Source organism: Lissotriton vulgaris, chromosome 2_1 (genome assembly GCF_964263255.1).
Source record: "Lissotriton vulgaris chromosome 2_1, aLisVul1.2, whole genome shotgun sequence".
NCBI classification, from domain to species: Eukaryota; Metazoa; Chordata; class Amphibia; order Caudata; family Salamandridae; genus Lissotriton; species Lissotriton vulgaris.
Window position 1 is genome coordinate 1,321,025,231 of NC_141687.1, and position 15,303 is coordinate 1,321,040,533.

Consider the following 15,303-nt stretch of genomic DNA (forward strand, 5'->3'; position numbering starts at 1 on the left):
GTCAGACGTATGATCCTTGAAGTCCACTTCATTTTCTTGGATACAAGAGGTAGCCCTTTAGGACTTCTCACAAGTCACAAACAGAAGGTCCGGGGCCTCTTCTGATCTTTTTCAGCTCCAAGAGTGTTCTGAAGTGGGTGCCTGGAGATGCCACATTTATGTGTGGCATTAGCTTGTGGGTGAAAAGTTCCCAGAGCCAACACGACACACTTGGGGCATTTTTAAGACTGAGAACAGTCATCAGTCACATCAACTGGAGTTCTTAGGTCTAGGTGGTGTTGTGGGAGTGTACTGAGATAATCCTACTGCCCTCCAACATCGAACACTAAAATCATGTTTGGGAGTGTCTCAGTACCCACAATAAACTCAGAGCCAGAAGTATGATAGAATAAAAGTGGAGTTTTCCAGCAACCAGACACTGGATGTGTAAGAACTGTCTAGCCAACCTGTTCTATTCCTTTTAAGTGTGCCCAGAAGTGTTATATGTTAACCCAGCAGACCTGTCAAGCAGGAATTGGCAGTTAAGCAGAATTTGGCACTCTAATGTCAAAAAAGATGATCAAAGCCCCCACACTGTATTATCTGGGAGGTTCAGAGTAGTCATCTCTGCCATTTAAGGTCAGCCTATTGTGTTCTCTGGGAGGCATCTCACACCTTTTTAACACATATTCAATTGCTAATTACTGGCTGAGGTGGCAGGGCAAATGCAAATGTATCCTCCAGGAAGTTAAAGCAGAGAAATGTAACTTTCTAAAAGTTACTTTTCTTTAATATTTGTAAACATCTGACTTCATAATTGAACTGGATTTTTAATAACCATGAAAATTGCCGTTTCATAATTTTACTAGATAGTCCTTTTCCCAAAATAGAGTATTAGAATTTTAATTGATGCTCTGGTTTTCAACACAAGACATCTTAGCCTGTCACAGTGAAAATAGCTTTTGGGTGCTAGTTACTGTAAGGACATATTAACATTCTACATGTTGTACTTGTAAATACAATGCATCATGCCTTGTGGGCTCCAAGGGCCAACATAGGGGTGACTTATTGAAATGTAAAAGGGAGGTTTTGACCTGTCAAAAAGGTTTATTTGGACAGGTTACATTTCAGTTTTTATACTCCTACAACCTGCTACATTGTTAGGCCTGAAGCCATGTTTTCACTACCACTGTAGTGGATATCACAATAGGTGCTGTAGTCTACTAGTGGAATTTAACATCCAGGCCCTGGATACATCTTGATACCACGTAATGGAAGTTTATAGGTGAGCTAAATAAAAATTAGAACCCTGTTCACTTTAAACATGGTTGAATTTGCATAGTCGAAATAGCAGAAATACAAGATCCAGCAAACATGCGAAAAATACAGGGTAACCATGCAGAAAAAGCGGATTTCCTGCATAGATAACATGCACATCGGTAAATTCACATACATTTTGCAGTCTGTACCACTAAATGACAATCGATCACAAATTAAGCGGCATAATATTCTGAAACCTTGACTGTTGATATGCTATGTCCTGATCACATTGGGCCCAATCCACAAGGGAACTCTTTAATCTGCACATGTAGAAATACTATTGCCTGCAGGTTTACAATAATAGTGTCCCATTTTCAGAAAGCATAGCAGAAATGTGTCTTGAAACTTGTGCAATCCGCAGCTTTCCAGGCATACTTTAAAAAAAGTAATATGTTGGGTTTTTTTCGGGGCTTTCATCTTCCGGGTGCTTAATTGGGTTAGGTGTACAATAATACATTGTGGAAAAAGCAACCCAATGTTCAAACGTAATGTGTTTTCTTGATGGGAAATCCTTCCCCTACTTCTGTACTCCACAAAGTCTGAGACTGTTTTGTTCCAGTGGAAGCTCAATTTTCAGCCATTCGTGGACTATGTTGAAGGCACTTTAGATTTTTTATAGAAACAAATAATATGGTTTTCCAGTGACATATCGTGACATTCCCACTTCTGTTGTTTCACGCTATATGTCATACGCAAAGATGCCGTGAAGGTGAACTGCACCTAGTAAGGCTTTGCAGATGTTGATATTGAGAGCTCTCCAGCACATACATGGAATAGAAAATGGCATCACAAAAAACATCTATATCAAAAAACGGTCAAAGTAATCATATATTTTGAAAGCATGTGCGCTCAGTCACTGTTTCACATGCCCTACTTAAGGAGATTCATATAACAATAAATGTTTGTAATCAATGGGGAAAGGGAGTCCAGTTATTTATATAAATTATCATATTTATCTTTTGAGAGTAAATAGGAATGTAAGTCATATGTATGGTAAGGATTCATTACATACTAGTATATACAAGCTAAAAATAAGTACAAGGAGATGCTACACGATAGGAATTAAAATACTGTGCAACTAAATATTATTTCTAACAATACCAATTAAAAACTTATTATTTCAATTTTAGTTTACAGGACACTAATTAAGGACACTTTCTTGAAAATAGTCAAATGTCTGGATTTTATTTCAATGGTTGGACTTTGTCAAAAAGTCTTGCTTCACAACACTGTCAAATATTCTCTGCCTTAGTTCTACATACTGAATATTGAATAGCAATATTTTGCTGGTGTTTTCATAAAGTCATTATGGTTGTCCATTACGAGACAATTCACAAAGATTTCCCAGAAAAACTGGAAATTTGTCAATCATGGATTTTCATCTACAATTTCTGCAGATTCAAGTATTTTCATAAATGTATGAAGATCTGCTGAAGAATGGAAATCTCTGCAAATGTAGGCGAACTTGTCCTGAAATCCTGTGGAGAATGAGCATGAGAAGATTTTTTTTGATATACATTTCACATTGATCTCTGTCGAAAAACCCATCTCTCTACACCTCAAAGAATATGGAGGTAATCCCTTCCCTTCCACATCCTCCAAAGGCACTTTTATATTCAAAGTCCGTATCTAAGAAGAGGAAGGACCAGCAAGAAATGTTTGAATCTCAATTAACTTACACATTTGAAGGTGTTCACTGTACTTTGCATGAATTCTTCATCAAATACACCCCCTTTCCCACCACACCTGGTAAAGCTAATAGACAATAAATCCACCATATTGATGCCGGACCGTCTGGAGTGTTAAATTACATCTCTCTGCATAAATGTTGGTGATTCCAAATTGTTTCCTAATTTTCTGTGCACCAAATTCCCAAACTCCCTTTACATATTTTAAATGAGTAGTCACTATCCATTAAAAGCACAGCAAGCGGAGCATGGTCACAAATCTCTGAGACATGCTCAATGGAGCCTAAGACTCAGTTATGAGCACTTTTTTTAAACTAATGCTCAAATAAGCCTCAGTTGGGTTTGGTGGATATGTAAATTATGTTACTGAATTTGAAAGTTTTTATTGAGGCCTGATTAATTACTAACAAGTAACTACTGAATCGGGCTCAAATATGCTCGATTCAGTTAGATTTAGTTAAAGTCGAGCAGTCGTTTTTAGGTTTCGCCTGTCGTAAGCTGCGCAGCAGCGTTTCGCGCAGGCAAAATCTTTTGTTTTACAGTATGTGGGCTTTGTCCCGCCTCTGTCTTCCATTGGCTAGCTCCATAAATGGAAGCTAGCCATTGGAAGAGAGGCGTCCGTCATTCTGTGAGGCGACTCGTGGGCGTTCCGGTGATTTTTTCTCATCCAGCCCCTTTTAGCACGTCATTGCGGCGGTGGGCGGGTGTTTTTTTTTTTTTTTTACACCGTGCTGTTTTCGTCTTTTTGTAAGTGCCTTTAGCTGGAATGGTCGGCGAGATTTAAGTTGCCAGGAAGTTGTTGTTATTTCCGATCAGGTAAGCAGCATTTTGTTTATAATTACTGTCTCATGTCGTCTCCCTGTTTGTTTAAGTCTTTGTGTGTGTTTTTGCTGTGGTCTCTACATGCCCCTTGTTGTGAATGTTTCTTTGTTTCTAACACATGCCCCGTGTTTGTACGTGTACCTCGTCTCGTCTATCCCGTCTCATGTTGTCTCCTTGTTTGTTTTACGTTTTTGTGTGTTTCGTTGCTATCGTCTCTTCATACTCCGTGTTGTGAAAATTTCTGTTTGCAGGTTCCTGCCCCCCTCCCGCTGTCCGTGTGCCCGTGTGCCCGTTCCCTCCCCCCTCCCACTGTCCGTGTCTCCGGCCCCTTGTAAATGCTTGTTATTTTAGTCGTGGTTCCGTTATTAAACCTTTATTTATTAAACCGTTATTTCCTGTTACATGCAGCACGTACATGGAACAAACTACCTTTGAACATAAAAACCTGTCCATCTCTAGAAACCTTTAGAAAAGAAGTAAAAACATGGCTTTTTTCCGAATAAACATCAGACGCTGCCATAGAGCTGGAAAGGATTTATCTTAGCGCCAAGACGCCCATGGGCAATCGCTGCGCTCTATAAATTTACAAATCAAATCAAATCACAACTTTGTTTTAATATATGGGTGCCGCAGTTCTCATGAACAGCTCCTCTTGCGCCGCAGCATCTTTGTAATTTGATTGCGTCTGCAAGGAGATTTTTCCGAAGTGGCTGCCTGGGCTGTGCGCTTCCCACATGGTAGCTGGGCTGCAACTTCTGCTTAGTCGGCTGGGCAGTACTTCAGATTTAAGATGGCTGCTTGGGTGCTGCGGGCATTTTGGGGGCTTGACTCTATGCCTTCTTCCACCTTTCCCATACCAATGGCTGCTTGGGCGCAGTGATAATGTCAGACAGAAAGTGTTTTTCTTGGCACGGGTTCCCCCTCGCACAAGCCTTTGCTTGGGCCCCGCCTATAAGTTTTAGGCTGCTGGGATGCCTTCAGTTTACCTCTTTTGTTGGCAGCGAGCATTCATTCCCTCTCTTGTGCATTAGTTTCAACAGTGTATTGGCCTCATTTTAGTTTGCGGGTTGCACTACATTTATTTAGGTGTGGTGCTCTGAGGCATTTTTGGTGTTATAGAGGCTCAGTTTTCCTTCCTTTTTAGGTTTCACCTAAACATTGCCAATTACTGATGTCAGTATGTTGTTTGTTTAAGCCGACTTCAGCTTCTCGTGATCTATATCATTTTTACTATTTATCATCGGCTGTAATATTTTAACACTAACACTACTGGCCTTGAATACTGGTATCTTTTACCCTTGCCAGTCTCGATTTGCATGATCAAAGTCTCTTTTGTATTATTATAATCACCATACAGTTGCTATGAATTCATCAAGTCATTCGTTGACTTTCTAGCATAGGTCCATGCGCCACTATATATAATGCAGGCTGCACTTGTATATCACCTGTTTTTCTACTGTGCATATTAGCAATGCCTCGCGTGCCTTGTGTGTTTTAAATCATGCCCCCTTTCTTGTTTTAAGTGTGGACTCTCAACTCAGAGGCTTGGTGACTTCAGCAACAGAGGCTTGGGTCTTAAATCTTAGCTTTATGATCGCACCAAATTGTGTGATACTTGGATTGTTCTGTCACCCTGTGCCTTGGTTGTTTTTTCTTACTGTGACGGACTCAAAGTGATTTACTTTGCAGTGAGCACTATTAATGAAAATTCATTAAAAGTGATCAATCAATCAACAGCTGCCACAAAGCACAAGAGCAAGTCCAAAAACACACCACCATAAGGTCGCTTTAGGTGAATGAATTGCACTGAATTATTTTCACATTACTTAAGAGTAATACAATGGAGATTAATAAAGTCTGAAGAATAAACCTTACATACTTCCTACATTCAAACTTTATTTGAACATGTTGCTATAGTAGTGAACGTATCTGCTGTCCTGCAGTGTTCTCATTTCTCACAGTGGTGTTATAATTAAATAGGAGATACCATCGTATTACAGTTTGAATGATGGCAGATTCTTGATTCCATGAACACAGTGTGCAAGAAAGCTTTTATTTTTATATATTCTTCCCTCATCACCTCTATTCCTTCGCCTCTCCCTCCTTTTGCACACTTCCATCACTTCCGCCTCCCTTTTCCCTCCATTCTCCTTGCCTTCCCCCTCCTCTGCCTCCTGGGTGTGTGTGTGTGGCTCTGGGTGTGTGTGTGGCTCTGGGTGTGTGTGTGTGTGTGGCTCTGGGTGTGTGTGTGTGGCTCTGGGTGGGTGTGTGTGGCTCTGGGTGGGTGTGTGTGGCTCTGGGTGTGTGTGTGTGGCTCTGGGTGGGTGTGTGTGGCTCTGGGTGGGTGTGTGTGTGGCTCGGAATGTGGGTGTGTGTGTGTGGCTCTGAGTGTGGGTGTGTGTGTGTGGCTCGGAATGTGGGTGTGTGTGTGTGGCTCTGAGTGTGGGTGTGTGTGTGTGTGTGGCTCTGAGTGTGTGTGTGTGTGTGTGTGTGTGTGGCTCTGGGTGTGTGTGTGTGGCTCTGGGTGTGTGTGTGTGTGTGTGTGTGTGTGTGTGTGTGTGTGTGTGTGTGTGTTTGGCTCTGGGTGTGTTTGGCTCTGGGTGTGTGTGGCTCTGGGTGTGTGTGGCTGGCTGTGTGTGTGGCTCTGGGTGTCTGTGGCTCTGGGTGTCTGTGGCTCTGGGTGTGTGTGTGTGTGTGTGGTAGTAATTGCTGTCTGCTGAGCTCGTCCAGTAGGGTACAAAAGGTCTCACATTTGCGAGAGATTAAGCAATTGGCAATGTAAATGACAATGCCATTTATTTATTTATCTATTTTCAAAACCAACACATAAATAAAAAATTTGTCATTTACAATGCCAATAGCTCTAACTTTTGCAAAGTGAAACCGTTGCATTGTAAATGCTTGTTGTTTTTGAAATTCCTTACCAGTGCTCATTGAGACTCAGTTTCACTACAGTTAAGGAATAGTTGAATGCTCTTGAGGGAATGCTATGTTAATCTTTTTTGTAGGGGATAGTGCTCAAATACTACTGCTAGAGACTAGAGCTTTCGAACACTCACCTGCCAACCAACAAAACTGTCTTTTCAGTAAAATATAGTTTTGGCACTGCACATAATTCAAGCTGATGGTGCTTTGGTAGGTCTTTGGTAAGTAGGCCACAAAGGAATTTTCAAAGAAGCTAGCTTTTTAAAGACACACAGTATACAAAATGTAAACACTAGACCAGTTGAGTCCCTAACTACATATGACAGAAAACAAGGCGAGTTTGTCATGTTTGAGTGGCATCCGGGACAATGAGGCAAGAGCCAGGAATTCCAGAAGCCTGCAAGCCAAACAACGACTTGCCTTAACAACAACTTTGCCTTAACCATGCGTGGTTAAGGAAACGTCGGTCTAATGTTCAGGATGGGCATGAAAAAGAAAAGAAAGAAAGAGAAGGGGGCAGGTAAGAGGGGTTTGGGGTAGTTTTTAGGGGGTGGGGGTTTGGGCTCGTTTTTACAGGGTGGGGGAGTTCAGAGTAGGTTTTAGGGGGTGGGATGGTGATTGGGGTCGTTTTTAGGGGGTGGGGGAGTTCAAGGTAGTTTTTAGGGGGGTGTGGATTGGGGTAGTTTTAGGGTTTTAGGGGGGTTTGGCATAGTTTTTAGGGGAGGAGATTTGGGGTAGGTTTTAGGCAGTGGGAGGGGGTGAGGGCTAGTTTTTAGGGGGTGAGAGGGGTTTAGATTCGTTTTTAGGGGGTGGGTGTAGTTTTGAGGAGGTTCGTAGGTGTATTTAGGGCTCAGGGTGAGAAGGAGGGGGGTGGTAAACTTAGCCACGGATAGCTGTTTACCATGCATGTCTTTACCACGAAAAATCATGGTAAAGGAATGTGTGGTAAAGCAATTCGTAGTAGAGACTGCGTTGTTAAGGTAGGTGTTGTAAAGGAACTTGTTACATCCATCAACTTTCGTTACCAGTCCAACTGGAATTAATCCACTGCTTCTGTTGAGAGATAGCAACATGTGTTCAGTACCCAATCCTGTGACAAATAAATGTGTCCATCTCACTTGCTTATTGTAGCCCAAGAAAGGGATTGCCTCATATTATTCTCTTTAGTAGTAAGAATGTCGTTAATGTGGGACTCATTTTCTCATTTACACCATTTTATGTGTGTTTATAGGCTGAGCTTCCTCTCGTGGACTATATGGTTTATTCCATTCACCTTTCATAGTTATCTCCAAACCATTGCTAAGCCACATTTACCATGAGGCAGATTTAGGCTCTAGAACTCAACCCAATTCTCCAGATGATATATACAGGTAACAAAAAACAGCTCTTTTGATTCACTAATTATTTGACTCCAACATGTCAACATTCTTCGGACTCTGGAATGCGAAGCTTTATATTGACAGCCTACAAATACCTCCAAGCACACCTGCACTCAAGACTGTATATTGAGAGCATACAAATACATTCAAGCACACATGATCTGTCCACCGTCTACACCAATAGTTAAGCCTGTATATTGGCTCCAGCTGTTATTTTTCTCTCACACTTTGATTCCATCACTTGGTTTGTGGCATGTTTTAGTCTTCTGTTGATTGCTTCTGTCGCCCTCCAAATTCTCCTGCTGGAAGGGGTTCTGCACAACTACAACTTCATATGACTCTTGAGCTTCACTACCACACTCCCAATAAATGTTTTCATGACTTGTTTCCCTAGAAAAATACCCACATTGGAATATGCTAGACTCAGACCTGCAAACCTTGGAATCATTTACACAGTGTAATCCTCAGATGAAGCAGCAGGGGCCTTATAGGAAAGGGTATGGCTTTAGAGCAGCAGTACAATATCAGCTGCTGAGCACCCACACCTCTACTGGCCAACATTAATAACATAGTCTTCTAGGGCAACTTCCCATGGAAGTTGCAAAACTCACAATGCATTACAGCCATTCAGGGCCTGAACACTCGAAATGAAAATTGTTCTGTGTGAGGGTTTTCATCGCAACTCTGTGTTAACATTGTGATGTCTCTTCGTCAGGTGGCTGTTTGCATATTGCAGATACTGTGTGACACATGATGACATCACATAGGCCCATCTTGATGGAACTCCATTGGCACACCTTAATAGCCTGCAATATTTTCAACACCATCTGCATCATGTACAAATCCAGCATGACGAGCAACCTTGATTATCTTGCACAAGCTCACCATTTCGAGTGGCTCTCTGCACACCTAGAGCCAGGACTCCATCAGAGTGAAGACTAGGAAATGTAAACAAGAAAAAAAAGACTTATAAACAATGTCAAACACTGGCGATCTCTCCCCCTGTTGGAATAGCGGCACTGTTTAAAATGATAGTTCTACCGCGCTTTCTCCAATACAGCAGAACGCACCATTTCCAATTCCAGATACATACTTTAACTCACTAGACAGTGCTGTCTGAACCCTCTTATGGGATGTGGAGGCCCCACGAATCACACTCAACAAACGGACCTGCAGCTGGTAGGAGGGAGGAATTGCAGTGCCCCACATTCAAACTTATTATAGAGCGGCTCAACTAGCAGCTATAAATCAATAGGTTCACCACCCACTATGCAAACCGGCATATCGGGTGGTTCAATTGGTCCTCCAGCCGAGGGGATACCTCCGGGCATTATATACTGACCAGCAGTGCTGTTCGCTGGAGGGGCCCACGGCTCTAACAGTCCGCTTATGGCACTCAACCCTTTTCAAGCTAGGATGGAAGAACAAATTACCAACATAACACCCTTATGGGAATCCCAACAATTGGGTGTAATGGAAACTAGAAAAGGATTTGATTTGAATCTCACAAGTGGGTGACTGTCATTCTGCGGCAGACATTATACCATTCACAGTGTTACAAAGAACTCATAAACTGGCTCCCTCTGAATCTTTCCATTATCTACAGATCCACCATGCCATACAAGCAGTGGTGCCCCGGGGGACGACCCTACATGAGTCATCACCATTAGAATGCAGTCTCCTAGAAGAACACTTAACCCGCAGTGCGATTTCACTCACATGTTATGTTATGTTACGATCTTTTGTATTGCGCACAGCTGCCCCAGCTAAGGGGCGTCCTGGCGCATGGCAAGAAATAAGCAACACTTACAGGGAACATAACAAAAGGAAAAAACAGAGCAAGCTATTCAAACAGAAAGGTCTTTAAAGCTTTACGGAAAGCTAAGAGGTCGGTGAGCCGCCGCATCTCAACCGGAAGAGAGTTCCAGAGCTCGGCCGCTCTGACCCGGAAGGAGCGGCCACCAACCCGACACAGCCTGTATCGGGGGGGTCACCGTAAGAGCCTGGCCCAACGATCTCAGGGACCGGGTAGGGACATACCAGGACAAAAGGTCTGCAAGAATCTGAGGGCTCCCGCCCCTCAAAATCTTGAACGCCAGACACAGTACTTTAAACTGTATTCTTGCCCTGATAGGTAACCAATGCAGCAATCTCAAAGTGCCGGAGACGGAACATGTTCGGGGTAAGCCAACAATGGCTCTCGCCGCGGAATTCTGAACGCGTTGGAGGCGAGTAACCTCCGCCACGTTGACCCCTGCCAGGAGCGAGCTGGCATAGTCCAGGCGAGATAACACTGTGGCCTGGACTATCAGCTGCCTGGTGCGATGGTCAAAGAACTTCAAGACGGGACGCAGCGACCGTAAAATACCGAAGCAGCAGGCTTGTCAGAAATTTATTAACAACTCCCACAACACTGTTACGACCCTGAGGAACCGCTGGGGAAATTACATCACAGACCTACAAGAAGAAGACTGGTTAGAAGCCTTGGCTTCCCCAAGAGTTGTAATTGAATACAAAACATTTAGGAAATTAGATACTAAGTGGACCTTGGAGATTTATCCCTCAATGAAGCATATACCAGATGCTAATATATTATAAAAGTGCCTTTATTTTTGTTCAACACAATAAATATTTTTTCCTCTTTTTTTCATCATTTTGTTCTAAAAATGTGGTACTTATATTTCATTTAGCATACAAAAAAAAATTGAATACAGCGAATCTTCTTTCCATTGGTGTTTTTCTGTGTTAGCCAAATCCTATCCGCACTCTCTTCCACAATCATACACTATTAATCTGACAATGTGAATTTATACAAAAATTCATAGCAAGTATTCTATTTTAAAGCAAACCAATGTTTGTCCAATCTTTTCATTATAAATCAATACAATTGATATTACAAATAATTCAAATTGTCACAGAATATGGAATATATAATGATTTAATCAAGGATGAGATTTCACCAATTGGAATATAGCCTCTGTTTCAATTGAAGAAAACAATCAATATAATTAACAGCAAAATACAATGTAGCCCGTTATGTGGGGCAGAGGCCCCTCCAACTCTTCGGGACTGGAAGAGAGACATGGATTTTTGTATGGTGGCAGAAAAATTAGTCTATGTGAATAGAGGGTGCCCACGGAAATGGGGGAAAATATGGGACAAATGAAATGCATATAGAGGGAATCCATGCAGTGCTCCCATGGGAGGGATAATACATCCCCTGACTAATCTGGAAAATGCCTAGAAGATGTCCCAGATCAGATGAAGGTGAGAAGGTGTCACTATAGTCCCCGGCGGATTGGGGTTAAACAACACTATACTGTAATAATCTATTGTTGTTTTTTCCATTATTGTGATACGATGCATCCTTCACTGCTTTGTCTTAATAAAAAGATAAAGAAAAAAAAGGCAACAAGCATTTCCCATCTATGCACCCATGATCTGGAACACTATCTCCTCATCCATTAGGTCTGCCCCAGCGCTGCTCCAATTTAGGAAAGAGTTAAAAAGACAGACTTTTTCAGACACCGACACAGGGGTAGCGTTGCCATTCAGTCTTGCATTTTAATCACAATCTACGCTGTAACGCATTTCGGCACACCTGCCTTGTTCACACAAGCAGTCACCCTTAACAAAATGCATTTTGAAAAACAGGGTTGCGGTCACATGACCCAACCTTCAATAAGCATAGAAGATAGACTTGAACATCAATGCAAAGCTTTGCACATTGTCGAAGCCTGAGCTTACTCCCAATCATTGGCTTGTGTATTGGCTCATTTTGTTCGTTACCACAATTTCCTCATTGTTATAAACATTAATAATGACAGTTTTTTAAATAAAAAACAGGTTCCTTTGTCATTTAGAACCAACATGAGCTTTCTCATTATGCACTCATGAAGATGTATTATCCTCAATATACATTCAGAGCAAGTGCCACATAACTGTGCTTCATGAATTGACAGGTATGTACCCTTCTCTAATGTGTTCACACTTTGAGGAAAAACATATTTTTACAAGGAGCAGCAATCAGTATGGATTATCCTAATTAAACTTGCCTGATAATTTCATAACTGTAGAGCAAAGTCCCTAAAAATGAGACAATCAGAAGCAAAGTAAAAACAAGCACTGATTATGTTGACCTATTGCATTAAGTTGATTATGTTAGAGGTGGAAGACACAGTCGTGCTTACAATTATTTTGAGGGTGTTAATCATGCAAGCAGCATACACTGTTGTGAATATACTTAAGTAAAACACAGAAAGTACTTACAGCATGAGCTGGCCAAAGTCTTCCCAGCTTGGAATGTACCGTAGAAGTTCTTGTTTCAAATAGGAATCTTTCTAATCAAGACAATGTCCAGGGCATAAGACCAGTGGTGTTCTGGAGTAGCAAGTTGTTCCACCACTCTCACAGGATATCTAGAAACAAGAGTGATGTAGCATAAGAACTTAATGTTCATAGAATATTATAATAAGTCCATAGTGAAACAATCATTTACAAAGTGATCCATTATCAGCCTTCAAAGAAATTTTTAGCAAATATTACAAAATATGCATGAAAGGAAATACAATGTAGTCTAGTACTCTTGCCAAGAAACAGCATGAAATAAAGAATATAGAAAAAATACAACTTGATGTATTTTAAAACTATTAGAATTTCGGGTGCAGTTATCCAGCGAGCGACCATATTAAAAAATTCAAAAAATCCTGATCATGAAGTAAGGACATGCTATAAAACATGGCCTACATGTCTGTATTTTAGTTTTGAATTAGTGTTTCTGGGCTCATTCGATGATTTCGAGTACACCTCGCCTTACTATTGCACTAGGCTCTTCACCCGGGTTACAGCCTCATGTATTCAACTCTATTAGATTAGACTCTTCTGTATGGACAGAATTTGACTCTCTTGGACTCCCCTCAGGCCAAACGAGTGCTGTCCCAGCAGTTTGCTAATCCCAAACAGATTCACTAACCTGCTCCTTCTGTTGAAATGTAACCAGTGGCACATCAGGAGCAGGTGCTGTTATATTGTCAAGGGGACACAGGACTCTACAAGTATGAGGGGCATGTACCCAGTTCGGGAGACCTCCACACTTTACAGCAGTAGTGGTTACCAGAATCACCTGGTACGGCCAATGAGGCACCAAGCATGGCTTTCAAATGTGCTTCTTCACCATAAGATCAGTCACCGGGACTAAGATCATGGCACTGCTCCTGATGAGGTTGGGCAGAAGCCTCTCCAACCTGGTGAGAGACAGAATGCACCACCTTAGTCAGTCCTTTACAGTAATCATTAATCATGTCATCTATAGTGCTCACAAGCCCATTCGCAGGCACAGCTGGTTGTCCCATAACCATGTCCATGATGATATCAAGGGTTGACAATACTATTGTCCTGTGCTTCACAGACTCATCAACACAAGAGACCACTTCAGAGATGTGGAAGCATACACTTTCGTCAATCTGGATTTCAATATGCCATTTACTGGCTTCACATTGCTGGAAGCCTCCTGACAGTAACTGCAATGTGGTCTCTACTCGACTTACAATGCTGCACATAACATAATTGTTAAATTGAGTTCCTCTAGCTTACTCATGAGAAATCAGGAAACCAAAACACGGCATTATCTCTCACAACAAGAGCGTGGCCACTGTGAGACTGTCATTCCTCCTAGTCGGGTAAGCCTCCACCCACTGTGAAAAGATGCACATGATCACTAGAACATATTTCAATCTATTTCAGACAGGCATCTCTACAAAGTCCATTTGCATTCTGTTGATGGGGCCTCCTGATCTCCCTATGTGACTCATTGTTATTGGTGTTTTCATGTCTACATTCTGTTGCTGACACACCACTCATCTGTGACACAAACTTTCAGCCATAAACCTGAATCTCGTATTGGACCAAGTCTGCCTAAAGAGGCGCTGCATCACGTCTCTTCCTACATGTGTAGGACCATGGTAATACCTTCAAATGGGGGTAAGGAGCGGTCTGGCAACACTGGTATATCATCTGTCAAAACCCACACTTCATCCTCATCTCTTTTAATATGACCTGTTCTGATCCATCCTTGCTGTTCTTCCTCTGGCACTTCTTCCTGCAATCTCTTAACTTCCTCCCCAAGTATCAACAGCAGACAAAAACAGATTGCAATTTGTGACATCTGAACTTTCATTGATCTATTCCCCATTAAAGGTGCAAGAAATCTGTTTGCAGTACCAGACAGTTGTGTTTGCATACTTGTGGCCCACTGTCACATAGTCTGTATCTGATCTATAGGCTGCATATTTTACCACTGCAATTTGGGTAGGCAGTTGTAGGGACTGGAGGAGGTTTTGAATGCTCTCTCCATTTCGAATTGGTGACCCCGAAGAGGTCATGAATCCACGTTGGGACCACAAATGCCCAAAGTCATGAACACAACCAAAGCCATTCTATCAGTGAAAATCATCACTCTCTGCTGGTTCGAAATACAGCTCGCTATAGCAAGAGCAATCAATTGGGCCACTTGTTCTGAAAACATTCCTTAAAGCCAGGTGGCTTCAACCACTCCTGCAACAGTGCAGACTGTGTAAGCAGCTTTTAGATTTCCATCATTAAACAGAAGTCATCAACAAATAGCACATGATCAGATTTGTGTAGTGACATCTTGGCAGTCATGTTCAGGTTCATCACACATAGTCTGATTTCCAGGAAGGGGTAACAAGGTCTCAGGATTCAGAATAGTACACCTCCTAAGGGTGACGTTTTCGGAGGATGATTTGCTCATACCAGATAAGAAAACTATTGGTAAGGTGCTGTGTCAGAGTACGGGTTAGCAACACCTCCAGTTAGTGGGGTACAAAGACTATCAATGGAGTAACCATAACTATGCTTTCACATTCTTTAAACAAAACAGGTGATGGACCGAATGTGGATCAATGTCACACATTCATCCAAGTCAAAATATCTGGGCCCAAATCCATCGTTTTTTTGCACTCCACACCACCCTGGGTTAGACAATGGCGATATGCAAATCAGCTCTGACCCTGTGCCCCATGGGAACAGTCCAGTCCGAACTACAAAAGCCATGTCCTTCCCAGAACGGAATCAAGCATCCGAGGACCGGACCGGTTTCGAGGTAACACCTCTCATCAGCCCGGCTAGCTTGACTCCAGTGGTGTGGAGTGCCTGGGACCCACCTCTGAGCA

General features: G+C 42.1%; 1 protein-coding gene across 3 annotated transcripts in view; it reads right to left on the bottom strand.

Moving 5' to 3' along the window:
• The window catches only part of MYLK (myosin light chain kinase), a 1,710,670-nt gene that overhangs the window by 1,447,744 nt on the left and 247,623 nt on the right, over positions 1 to 15,303 (bottom strand). Inside the window, exon 2 of one of the 3 annotated variants that reach the window (XM_086957081.1) lies at positions 12,383 to 12,531. The gene's annotated coding sequence lies outside the window, so the exon portion shown is untranslated. Of the gene's footprint in view, positions 1 to 12,382; positions 12,532 to 15,303 lie in introns of those variants that run through there. The other 2 variants (XM_086957079.1, XM_086957080.1) reach the window with 2 other exon arrangements.